Source organism: Chiloscyllium punctatum, chromosome 25 (assembly GCF_047496795.1).
Source record: "Chiloscyllium punctatum isolate Juve2018m chromosome 25, sChiPun1.3, whole genome shotgun sequence".
Classification (NCBI taxonomy): Eukaryota; Metazoa; Chordata; class Chondrichthyes; order Orectolobiformes; family Hemiscylliidae; genus Chiloscyllium; species Chiloscyllium punctatum.
In genome coordinates, this window is record NC_092763.1 from 17350383 (window position 1) to 17363067 (window position 12685).

The following is a 12685-nucleotide window of genomic DNA, read 5'->3' on the forward strand; positions in this document are numbered from 1 at the left end:
CATGCTAAATTGCCCGTAGTGTTAGGTAAGGGGTAAATGTAGGGGTATGGCTGGGTTGTGCTTCGGCGGGGCGGTGTAGACGTGTTGAGCCGAAGGGCCTGTTTCCACACTGTAATTAATCTAATCTACCTCTGATACATCACACTCATTCTAACTATGCACCCATCTCCCACCAAGCCTCATGCTCTCCCACTCAGGGGGCGATATGATGGCCTCAATGGTTAACATTGCTGCCTCACAGTGCCAGGGACCCGGGTTCAATTCCAGTCTTGGGTGACTGTCTGTGTAGTGTTTGCACATTCTCCCCGTGTCTGCATGGGTTTCCTCTGGGGTGCTCCAGTTTCCTCCCACAATCCAAAGGTGTGCAGGTTAGGTGAATTGGCCATGCTAAAATGCCCATAGTGTTCAGGGATATGTAGGCTAAGTGCATTAGTCAGGGGTAAATATAGAGTGGGAGGGAATGGGTCTGGGTGAGATAGTTTTCAGAGGGCCAGTGTGCTGTTGTTGGACCGAAGGGCCTTTTTCCACACTGTAGGGATTCTATTCAAATCTGTTCTCTCACTATTGCCTGAAACATCTTCCAACACTTGCTCTCAGCCACCCCCAACTCTACTACCCCTATCTTAGAATGCACTCTGCACTGCCTGTTCACTCTCTCAGGACACCTTTGTGCTAGCACCACCTACTTTTATCTTCCATAATTCCTGCATTTCCCTGACAACCATGTGTGAAAAAGATCACAATAAAGCAGAAAGTCTCGATGAACATAGTGTAGCTCATCATTCAGCTCCTTACCCATTCTGAGGAAAGGGGACTGACTGTGACTGTCCTGAGCAGGCCTGTAACTGGTATTGGAGACTGCCTTCGAGTTACTGTGCTAAGATTCCCTGAGAGAAGTGTACCCCCCTTGATTTGTCTGACAACTATCTCAAGCTTCCTTCCATTATGTCTGCTCACCAGCATTGAAAGACAGCAGTTACATGAGTCTGTTACCCCTGGCAGACAGGGCAGAGCTCAAAATGTCAAGTCAAGGCAATGCAAGCAGGGATGCCTAGAGCACCCAGTGATGTTCATGGCAAATGAGTTGAATAGCACTGAGTACAGTGCATGGAGCTGCAACCTCGTCCAGTCCATGAGCTGGGGGTATGACCCTGAGTGCAACAGTGTCCTTGCTGCAGCATTACAACGAGCATTACCATGGCAGCCAGTACACGTCAAAATCACTTGGAGTGCGGGTGTGTATACGTGTATGAAAAACCAGCACAAGTGACCTTCGGAGCAGCTGGCGATCTGATTCCAACAGGACCAAGCTGTAGTTTCCATGCCGAACATTCCCAAGGTTGATTTGTGCAGTGACTTTGGTAAGATCACACCCCATGGTGAGTTGGGCTGTTAACAAGGTTGTCAGCAATGAATAATGATCATAGACTGGGAACCTGCTACGGCCTAGTGAGCACCATAGAGCGGCACGATGGCTCAGTGGTTAGCACTGCTGCCTCACAGCACCAGGCACCCAGGTTCGATTCCCTGTGTCTGCGTGGGTTTCCTCTGGGCGCTCTGGTTTCCTCCCACACTCACAAAGATGTGCAGGCCAGGTGAATTGGCCGTGCTAAATTGCTAAGTAAAAACAATGACTGCAGATGCTGGAAATCAGATTCTGGATTAGTGGTGCTGGAAGAGCACAGCAGTTCAGGCAGCATCCAAGTAGCTTTGAAATTGACGTTTCGGGCAAAAGCCCTTCAGGAATAAAGGCAGTGAGCCTGAAGCGTGGAGAGATAAGCTAGAGGAGGGTGGGGGTGGGGAGAAAGTAGCATAGAGTACAATGGGTGAGTGGGGGAGGGGATGAAGGTGATAGGTATAGGAGGAGAGGGTGGAGTGGTTAGGTGGAAAAGAAGATAGGCAGGTCGGATAAGTCCAGACAAGTCAAGGAGACAGTTACTGAGCTGGAAGTTTAGAACTAGGGTGAGGTGGGGGAAGGGGAAATGAGGAAACTGTTGAAGTTCACATTGATGCCTTGGGGTTGAAGTGTTCCAAGTCAGAAAATGAGGCGTTCTTCCTCCAGGCTTCTTGTGGTGAGGGAGCGGTGGTGAAGGAGGCCCAGGACCTCCATGTCCTTGGCAGAGTGGGAGGGGGAGTTGAAATGTTGGGCCACAGGGCGGTGTGGTTGATTGGTGCGGGTGTCCCGGAGATGTTCCCTAAAGCGCTCTGCTAGGACGTGCCCAGTCTCCCCAATGTAGAGGACACCGCATCGGGAGCAACGGATACAATAAATGATATTAGTGGATGTGCAAGTAAAACTTTGATGGATGTGGAAGGCTCCTTTAGGGCCTTGGATAGAGGTGAGGGAGGAGGTGTGGGTGCAGGTTTTACAGTTCCTGCGGTGGCAGGGGAAAGTGCCAGGATTGGAGGGTGGGTTGTTTGGGGGCGTGGACCTGACCAGGTAGTCTTTGCGGAAGGCGGAAAGGGGTGGGGAGGGAAATATATCCCTGGTAGTGGGGTCTGTTTGGAGGTGGCGGAAATGTCAGCGGATGATTTGGTTTATGCGAAGGTTGGTAGGGTGGAAGGTGAGCACCGGGGCGTTCTGTCCTTGTTACGGTTGGAGGGGTGGGGTCTGAGGGCGGAGGTGCGGGATGTAGACTAGATGCGTTGGAGGGCATCTTTAACTACGTGGGAAGGGAAATTGTGGTCTCTAAAGTAGGAGGCCATCTGGTGTGTTCTGTGGTGGAACTGGTCCTCCTGGGAGCAGATCCGGCGGAGGCAGAGGAATTGGGAATATGGGATGGCATTTTTGCAAGAGGTAGGGTGGGAAGAGGTGTAATCCAGGTAGCTGTAGGAGTCGGTGGGTTTGTAAAGAATGTCAGTGTCAAGTCGGTCGTCATTAATGGAGATGGAGAGGTCCAGGAAGGGGAGGGAGGTGTCAGAGATGGTCCAGGTAAATTTAAGGTCAGGGTGGAATGTGCTGGTGAAGTTGATGAATTGCTCAACCTCCTCGCGGGAGCACGAGGTGGCCCCAATGCAGTCATCAATGTAGCGGAGGAAGAGGTGGGGAGTGGTGCCGGTGTAATTACCGAAGATCAACTGCTCTACGTAGCCAACAAAGAGACAGGCATAGCTGGGGCCCATACGTGTGCCCATGGCTACCCCTTTGGTCTGGAGGAAGTGGGAGGATTCAAAGGAGAAATTGTTAAGGGTGAGGACCAGTTCGGCCAAACGAATGAGAGTGCCGGTGGAGGGGTACTGTTGGGGATGTCTGGAGAGGAAAAAATGGAGGGCTTGGAGGCCCTGGTCATGGCGGATAGAGGTGTAGAGGGATTGGATATCCATGGTGAAGATGAGGCATTGGGGGCCAGGGAAACGGACGTCTTGGAGGAGGTGGAGGGCGTGGGTGGTGTCTCGACGTATGTGAGGAGTTCCTGGACTGGGGGGATAGGACAGTGTCGAGGTAGGTAGAGATGAGTTCAGTGGGGCAGGAGCATGCTGAGACAATGGGTCGGCCAGGGTGGTCAGGCTTGTGGATCTTGGGAAGGAGGTAGAACCGGGTAGTGCAGGGTTGGAAGCTGTGGGTGGGAGATCTCCTGAGATGATGATGTTCTGTATGGTCTGGGAGATGATGGTTTGGTGATGGGAGGGTGGGGTCATGGTCGAGGGGGCAGTAGGAAGACGTTTGGCTTCAGCAGTGTAGAGGTCAGTGCGCCAGACTACCGCTGCGCCCCCTTTATCCGCTGGCTTGATGGTGAGGTTGGGATTGGAGCAGAGGGATTGGAGGGCTGTGCGTTGTGAGGGTGAGAGGTTGGAGTGGGGGAGGGAGGTAGACAGGTTGAGGCGGTTAATGTCCCGGCGGCAGTTGGAAATGAAGAGGTTGAGGGCAGGTAATAGGCCAGCGCGGGGTGTCCAGGTGGATGCAGTGTGTTGGAGGTGGGCGAAGGGGTCCTCGGAAGGTGGGCGGGAGTCCTGATTATGAAAGTAAGCTCGGAGGCGGAGGCGACGGAAGAATTGTTCGACATCACGGCGTGTATTAAATTCATTGATGCGTGGACGGAGGGGGATGAAGGTGACTCCTTTGCTGAGGACTGATCGTTCATCCTCAGTGAGGGGGAGGTCTCGGGGGGATGGTGAAAACTCGGCAGGGCTGGGAGCTGGGATCTGGTGAGAGTGTAGAGCTGGGAGTGGGGGCGGAACCTGTAACTTGAGTGGGTGTGATGGTGGGGGGAATGGGGGTGTAGTCATGAGCAGGGGTAGTGTTCCCATCGGGGTTCTGGTGGGTGGGGATAGTGACAGTGGGGTCTGTGGGGGGCATGTCAGCAGAATGCAGGTGAGTGGCGCTGGTGGGGGCGGAAGTGGTGGTGACCACGGCAGTAGGGGTGGCAGGAGTCACTGAGCATGTGGCATCAGCGATGATGTGAAGGGCAGAAGTGATGTCACGAGTGAGGGGTGGAATTGTGAGGGGTGGAAGTGGTTGTGGGAGTGGCCATGATGAGGGCGGAAGTGACATCATCAATCAGCGTGGGGGTGGTAGCTGCATCAGCCGCATGGCTAATGGTGGAATAGGTTCCGAGGCCAGGGGAATCTTCTGGAATGTTTGAGGAGCGCTGGTTGCCCATAGTGCTTGGTACATTAGTAAGGGGTAAATATAGGTCACGGGAATGGGTCTGGGAGGGTTACTCTTCAGAGGGTTGGTGTGGACTTGTTGGGCCGAATGGCCTGTTTCCATACTGTAGGGAATCTAATCACTTCGCCATGCCACATGAGAAAATGTACAAGATGCAGTGAGTGGATCTCGACGGTGCTCAGAGAACAAGTGTACACACAGGAGAGGCAGCCGAGTTCACTCCACGAGCTGGGTTTGTGTGTCCTTAAGTCCACATTGTCTCAAGAAACAGCTGAAGGCACTGAATGCTCAAAGGCTATTGACCTTGAATGACAATGTTGCAATAATACAGAAGATTCCTACTCCAGAATTAGCTGTACTCTTAGCTAAGCTATTTCAGAACAGACACAATATTGGCATTTACTCTACAATGTGGAAATATTTCCAGGTGCATCCTGTGCACAAAAAACAGAACAAATCCAACCAGCTAATCAACACTCTATCAACCTACTCTCAATCACCAGCATCGTAATGGACAGAGTTATCAGCAATGCTGTCAAGCAGCACTTGCTCAACAACTACCTGCTCATTGGATTGCACCAGGGTTTCTCCACTCATTAAAACTTTGCTCCAAAAAGAAACAAAACAGATGAATGCCAGAAGGAAGGCAAGAATGACTGCCCTTCACATTAAGGCAGCATTTGATAAAGTGTGGCATTAGGAAGGCTCAGCAAACCTGGAGATATTGGAAAATCCATGGAAAACACTTCACTGGTTGGAGCTGTATTGACACATAGCAAATTGGTTGTGGTGATTGGAGGTCAGTCATCTCAGCTCCAGGACATCTCTGTCGGTGCTCCTTAGGGTAGTGTCCTAGGCCATCTTCAGCTGTTTCATCAATGACCTTTATTTAGTTTTCTGGTAGTGGGAATGAATGTTTAAGTTGATGGACAGCAGGTCAACTAGACGGGCTGTTTTTTGTCCTTGTTGGTGTTGAATATGTTGAGTATAGTTGGAGTTGCTGTCACCCAGCAAAGTGAATATACCCCATCCCATCCCATTCCTGCTCTGTGCCATGCAGGTGATGGACAGACAATGGGGAGTCAGGTCTGAAGTTACTGACTGCAGAATTCCACTTGACCTCACTTTCTGATTTCTCCTGCATTTGCCTTGGCTCCTGGACAGAATCTTAGTCATCGTTCTGAAAAAGTAAAAGTTCAATTTCCCTTTAAGGCCTTATTTTGGATGTGAGAATATGATGTTTTCTCATGTAACATTTTCTAATTTTCCATTACATTTTAGGCTGGAATTTACAGGATAGATTTAGTGGATCAGTTCTCTTCTGGATGGATTGTCATTGTCCCAGCTTTGCTGTAACTCAATGGTCTCAGCTGGATCTACGGTAAATGAATTAGAAAGAAAAACATTGAAACAAAATAAAACAATAATATTTAAATGTACTCATGTGGATATTCATGTCTTTTCAGAAAAAGTCAAGACAAATGAATTGGCTGATACTGCATAGATAGGTCTTCATCTTCCCAAGTTGGCTGGAACTGCCAAGATGAGACTGGCAGTGTCTTCTGCATCTTACATATATGATCCTCATTTTCATTTTCCTTTTAATTGCTGATACTTAAACATCTTCAGCCCAATTGAACTGCATGCGCCATTTCATGCAGTTATCACTTATTCCCAAATGCCAAGGCTGGTGGTACAAAACAGGTTTTGCTTCAGGAGACAGTGAGGTCTGCAGATGCTGGAGATCAGAGTTGAGAGTAAGTTGCTGGAAAAGCACAGCGGGGTCAGGCAGCATCAGAGGAGCAGGAAAAATCGACATTTCGGGTCGAAGCCCTTCATTAGGGCTTAGCTTCAGTCTGTTCTGATTTTTTTTTAAACATCCAAAGATCCACTTGGTAATCTCCATCTCAAGACAGAAAATTCATTTTGATAGTCCACTGACAGGGATCTATCCATCTCAGCACAGATCAGAAACAGGAGTTTCTCCTAGAGCGTGTGCAATTATTTTGCTCTCATGAGTAATCAGGGATCAATTTACACATCCTGCTTAAAATCCTTTGTGATTCCCTTTTTGATTCAATGTGTTCATTAGGGCCACCCAGTACAAAATAAGGTTTTACGGTGTACAAGCTGCCTTAAGGACAGGACAAAGTAAATGATTGTGACTCTACTTTCTTATTCTCAGGGATAAACCAATTCATCAAGGACTATTGAGATGATGATTGGGAAACGGAGCTGGCTCTTCTGGCTGTGGTGGAGAGCATATTGGTTTTTGATCTCTCCATGTTTGTTATCAGTAAGGAGATGCTACATCTTTCAGTGATTTAAATTGACAATAATCAAAGTGCACATAATGTTTCATTGCATTCTTGATCTACTTTGTGTAATCATTTTCAGGTCATCTTGTTTTGGTCCATAGCAACTTTTACTTCTCCAACATATGGACCTGTTGAATACCCTGTCTGGGCAATAGCACTGGGCTGGTGTATGGCCATCTTCTGTATTATGTGGATCCCCATTGTGGCCATGGTGAGAGTTGTCCAAGCTGAGGGTTCCACCTTGCGGTGAGGAAATAGCTCTGTATCTTTTTCGGAGTAAGAAATCAGGAACTCAAAATAGGCCTCTGTAAGGGCAATAATTTCAATGCTATCTCTATTGAACTAATCCCTGCTGTTGCCATCCATTTACAGTGTGGCTAAGGACAAATTCCAACTAGGTGAGGACATTATCAAAAGAGTGATGACTGTGTTGGAATTGTGTGGGGGATGAAGGTTCAAGTGAGGGTAAATTTAACATATTAAATACAGAACATAATGTAATAGGGCAGAATAGTGATATGGGTGACAGAATGTGACAGAGAGGGCCAGGGAGTACAGTGTAAAAGAGAATCAACAAATGGGGTCAGACCATGGAAAAGAGATAAACAAAATAATGGAATTATAGATTATTTAGCTAAATATTGAAAACATTAATAACTAGCTAGATGAATAGTTGAGTACGACTTGGTAACTATTACATAGCAGCAAGGAGTTCAAAGTTGGGGAGTTAATTTAAAGAACACTTGACAGTTTTGAAGAATAGGCAGAAAGAACAGGGGTTGTGGTAATTCTGTAAATAAATAATGAGCTCACTTTAACTGTGAGGGTCTGAGACAAGATCATTTCTTAAGACATTGGATCAGTTTGGGTACAGATAAAAAGTGAGGAAAAGAAGACCTCACTGGGAATAATGTTTAGTTTTAGGAAGAGATAATGCAGACTTGTCAAAGTCTGCAATATCTATGAGTAACATAAATTTTCATAGAGGTTGGGTAAAGCAAATTGGCAATGTAGAAGAGAAGTTCATATAGTGTATTCGAGACACTTTCTTCAGACACTATATTATGGAAGCTACTCCCAAAGAGCTCATTTTTGATCTGGCAATTTGCATCGAAATATGATTAAGACATGATCCCACGGTAAACGTTCACGTAAGGAAGAGTGATCTTAACAATAGCAGACTTTTAAGTTAAAGGTAGAGATGAAAACCTTAAATTAAAAAAAACATTCTAACTGTTGGAGGACAGGTTTGGCTAAAGTGGGCTGGAAAAAAACCCCACCATTACTGGGTAGGAGATATTTCATATCTTTCAGCAAAGATATATTCCATTGAGAAAGAGCTACTTTAAAAAGAAGATAATTCATCTTTAACTAAGAAAGGTGTGGATGCTATCAAATTAAAAGGAAGAGCATTCCATTTTACAAATACTAGTGATGGACCAGTATATTTTTTAAACAATGAAATTACTAGAAAATAATAAAGAAGGAGCAAAAATGTTGAGATCACTCGAACAAGAAATATATATAAAAAAAGGTAGAGCTTCTACAAAATCTTAAACAGGAAAAGATGATGTCACTGAAGTGAGCATGAGTCCCTTAAATGATCAGACTAGTGAGTAAGTTAATGACTGGAAACAAGAATATGTTCCTGGGGAAAAAAATGTTTATTAGTTCTTCGTGGAAGACCCTAAACATCCCTAGTGATACAAAATCGTGGGAGGGTCTCAGAATAAGGTATTGCTCAAGTCCTCTAAAAGGGTCATGGATCTCTGTAATCCTCCACCCAGAGAGCTGTGGATTCTCTAAGTCATTAAATATATTGCACAGTGACATAGGTTTTGAACTCTGGGGAGACAAGGAATAAGAAAAATCTGCAAAGAAAGTGGGTTTAATAGAGTGAAAAGCTAGATCAGCCATGATTTTACTGGAGTCCAAAGGACCCTAGAGCTAGTGTGCTCCTACTCCTTGTCATCTTGTATTCTTGTCTTACAACCCTTACTGATACTTCCATTATTTTTATTCTGTTATCAATTTGGTTTGAAGCTGTGAACGAGGAATTGAGAACCAAAAATGACTTATGCACTATGCAACAGCTAGTTTGTGCTATAAGGAAAAGAACAGACTAAAAAAGCTTGTGTTTGTTTGTGACACCAGGCCCAAAGGCTACTTGCAGGGTGATTTTTGATAGTGACCCCACGAAAAGTATTATGTTTAAAAAGACAGCAGAAATTGTCCATTAATGATGTCAGTACCTGGGAATTGGTTCCAGCAAGTCTGGAAGAGGTCCTATGATTTAGCAAACGGCAGATGTTGAATGGTAATTGAGGCTTCAGGAGGATGCAATCAGTTGATGAGGGCATGACTGTAGCTAAGTTGATGTCTTGAACAGTGTTTTCTGTGGAGATGATTTTGGCTGCTGGTGACGCAGTATGAAGTTTGGAAAAGCTCCCTGCCTTATCTCAAACACAAGCTTTCAGAAACCTAGAGATTAGAAAGTTGAGGCAGAAATAACATCTCCTTTACTTTATTAAACTCAATGTTTCCAGAAAAGCAACCAAGCAGTTCATATCTAGGCATGTGAAATAATGTATCACAAAAAAAATTTGATTATTGTCTTTTATGTGAATGGAGGTAAAAAACAAATGCTTCAGGTTTAAAACATAAACATTAATCAGAGTACCTTGTTGTTTAATTTTTCTCTGCTAAAATCACCATGCATTTAATAAATTGTTAAGCGTTGTACTGAAGGTACAAAAATCAGTTTCTGGAACTAATTATTTGCAAAGTCTGGGATTGATTGTTCAAAAATTTGTTCAGGAACCATTGGAGTAACTATTGGGGGTGTCTTCAACAGTTTTAATTTTAATGTATTGTAAACACTGGGGTAGAAAGATTGTCTGTCTTGGTGTTCTAACACTTGTAGAGTCAGAATGCAACATGGAATTTAGAAATTGTCTCATTATTTTGATTGACAGGTCTAATCACACATCTTAATCCCCACAACTGATCACTGAGATTATCTAAATTTGCTGTCAGAATTTTTGCAAAGTCTCTAGCCTGTTACCACGCCTTCAAAAATAACAACAGCTTATATTGGTTTATTACATTTAATGTAATCAAGGTCTTTCACAACAGGCTTAAAAAGCAAACTTACATTCTGATCCATGTAGGCAGATCAAAGATTTTAAGGAGCATGGGAAAGGAGGAATGAACGGTGGCAATGTTTAAAGAGTGTATTTTTGTGGCTAGGATTAGAGCAGCTGAAGGCATGACTGTCAATGTTGGAACAATTAAAATCAGAATTAGATGACCAGAGATATATAAATGGTTTACAGGTCTGCAGTAGAATGCAGAGACAGGGAAAGAAGAGTCCCTGGAGGAAATTTCAAAGAAGGATAACCATTTTAAAATTGCTGTTTTCATTCACTAATGTTGATCAGCAAGGAACAGGAATGTTGGTTGAATGGAAATTGAATGATCTCATGTTTATGGAGAGTAGAATGTGGGGTGTGAGTCAAGAGTGAATTGGAAAAGTCAACTCTACAGATAACAGCACAGATAACTTTTTTTTTCCAATTAATTCATGGGATGTGGGCATTACTGGTTAGGGCAGCATTTATTGCCTATCCTAATTGCCACAATTAAGGGTCAGATTGCTGTTGACATGGAGTCACAAGTAGGTAGATGTGAATAGATAGGGATAGTAAATTTCCTTCACTAAAGGACATCAATGAAACAGATGGGAGTATTCAACAATTGTCAATGCCTACATTGTTGCCATTACACTAACTGTTAATTCCAGATTTTTATCAAATTCACTTTTCAACACTAGCCATGGTGAGATTTGACTTATGTTTCCATAAGATTAACTTGCAGTTCTTGATTACTAGCCCAGTGATATTACCACTTTGCCAGCAGATGTGAGGAGTAGTGGAATAAATTGTACTTTATTCTTCATGTAGTGATCAAAGCTGTAATTGAGGATGCAGATACATGGTCAGGAGCTCAACCAGGTGTCAAATGTGAGACCAAGGTAGCAAACAGCAGCAAAACTTCACATATTTTCCAGGTAGGGGATAGGGATGGACAGCATGTCTGTGCAGGAACATTTGAATCTGCATAAGTAACATTGCTACATAACATTGTAACGATCCCTGATAACATCACCAATGTTTGTTTGGAGTGGACAAAGTTTCAAAGAACAGATAATTTATGAAGAGAATAAAGCCACAGGTTTCCATGGTTTTGAACAAATCAAATAGTGAAAGGTTTTCCTTTGCTTGTCCAATATTGGATGAGCATTGCTGGATTCCATTTTGGGAAAATACTCATTTGGAAAGGGAGAAGAATATCAGTGACTGTGTTGCGTCGTGTTTGGATAATGAACCTGCCGTGGCCGAATAACTTAAAGGATATGAAGAAAACATGAGTTTTTATAGCTGGCACCACAGAATTATGTGTGAGGGAAAGCTACCATTTATGGGCCTGATTTTCCCTTTTTGTCAAAGAAGTGGGGGGAGGTGAGTTTGTTTGATGAAAACTCATGACTTGGATGATGGGGGCAGGAAGGGGCATGTATTTGCTGAAGACTAAGTCACAGCCCCAGGGGGTCAAAGGCAAGCACAGGGGTTGGTTTCAACAGATCTTCCTCACTCACTCCCTTCTCACCATCTATGCTTCCGATTGCCCTCACATTAGGGAAATTGGAACACATCACCAAAACGAAGGATCCGATACCCAGCATGAGCAAAACCAATGTAGTGTACAAAATCCCATGCAAGAACTGCACAAAACACTACATAGGACAAACTGGAAGACAGCTAATGATTCACATCCATGAACACCAACTAGCCACGAAACGACACGACTAGCTATCCTTAGTAACCACACAGGCAGATGACAAGCAATATGAATTCGACTGGGACAACACAACTATTATAGGACAAGCCAAACAGAGAACAGCCAGGGAATTCCTAGAGGCATGGCACTCATCCACAGATTCAATCAATAAGCACATCGACCTGGACCCAATATACCAACCACTGCAGCAGACAGCTGGAACTGACAACCAGAAGCGGCAGATTCAAACCACGACAAGTGCCGGAGGAAACATCACAGAAGCGCTTCACAGGAGGCTCCCAAGCACTGAGGATGTCACCTAGACAGGGGACGAAACGTTTGCAACACAAATTCCCAGCTCGGCGAACAGAACCGCAACAACGAGCAGCCGAGCTACAAATCTTTTCCCAAACTTTGAACACCTACGGGCGAGAGATGCTAAGAGAAGCCAGGAAATGGGCATCCTGTGCCAACTGCCTAAGCACCACATACGAACAACTCCGGTTCCTGCATGAATGCCGAAAGAATCGAATCCTTCCATCATGTGTCAGATACAGACCACCAGTCAACAACCCACAAGCCAGACTCACAGCCAGACAGAATGGACTCAGGATGATCCAGGTAATGATTACAGACGCTCACAACAGACTTCACAAATACAGACAAGAAATTGCACCCAAAAATCGTTAATTTCAAAAACCACCAATCAGGAATGGGCCCAGACCATAGAACAGGCATCACCATAGGACAGAACAGGACCACACACTGCAAAAAAATGGCACTAAAAGAAAAAATGGCCAAACTAACACATAATGGAGAGGACACCACAACACACACCTGGGTTAAAAACCTCTCCCACAGACAGCTCACAGACATGGAAAGAACAATACTGGCCAAGGGACTCAATTACAACCACAGG

At 44.8% G+C, this 12685-nt stretch overlaps 1 pseudogene; it reads left to right on the forward strand.

Moving 5' to 3' along the window:
* LOC140495615 (sodium- and chloride-dependent neutral and basic amino acid transporter B(0+)-like) overlaps positions 1–12685 on the forward strand; it is a 55467-nt pseudogene that overhangs the window by 38433 nt on the left and 4349 nt on the right.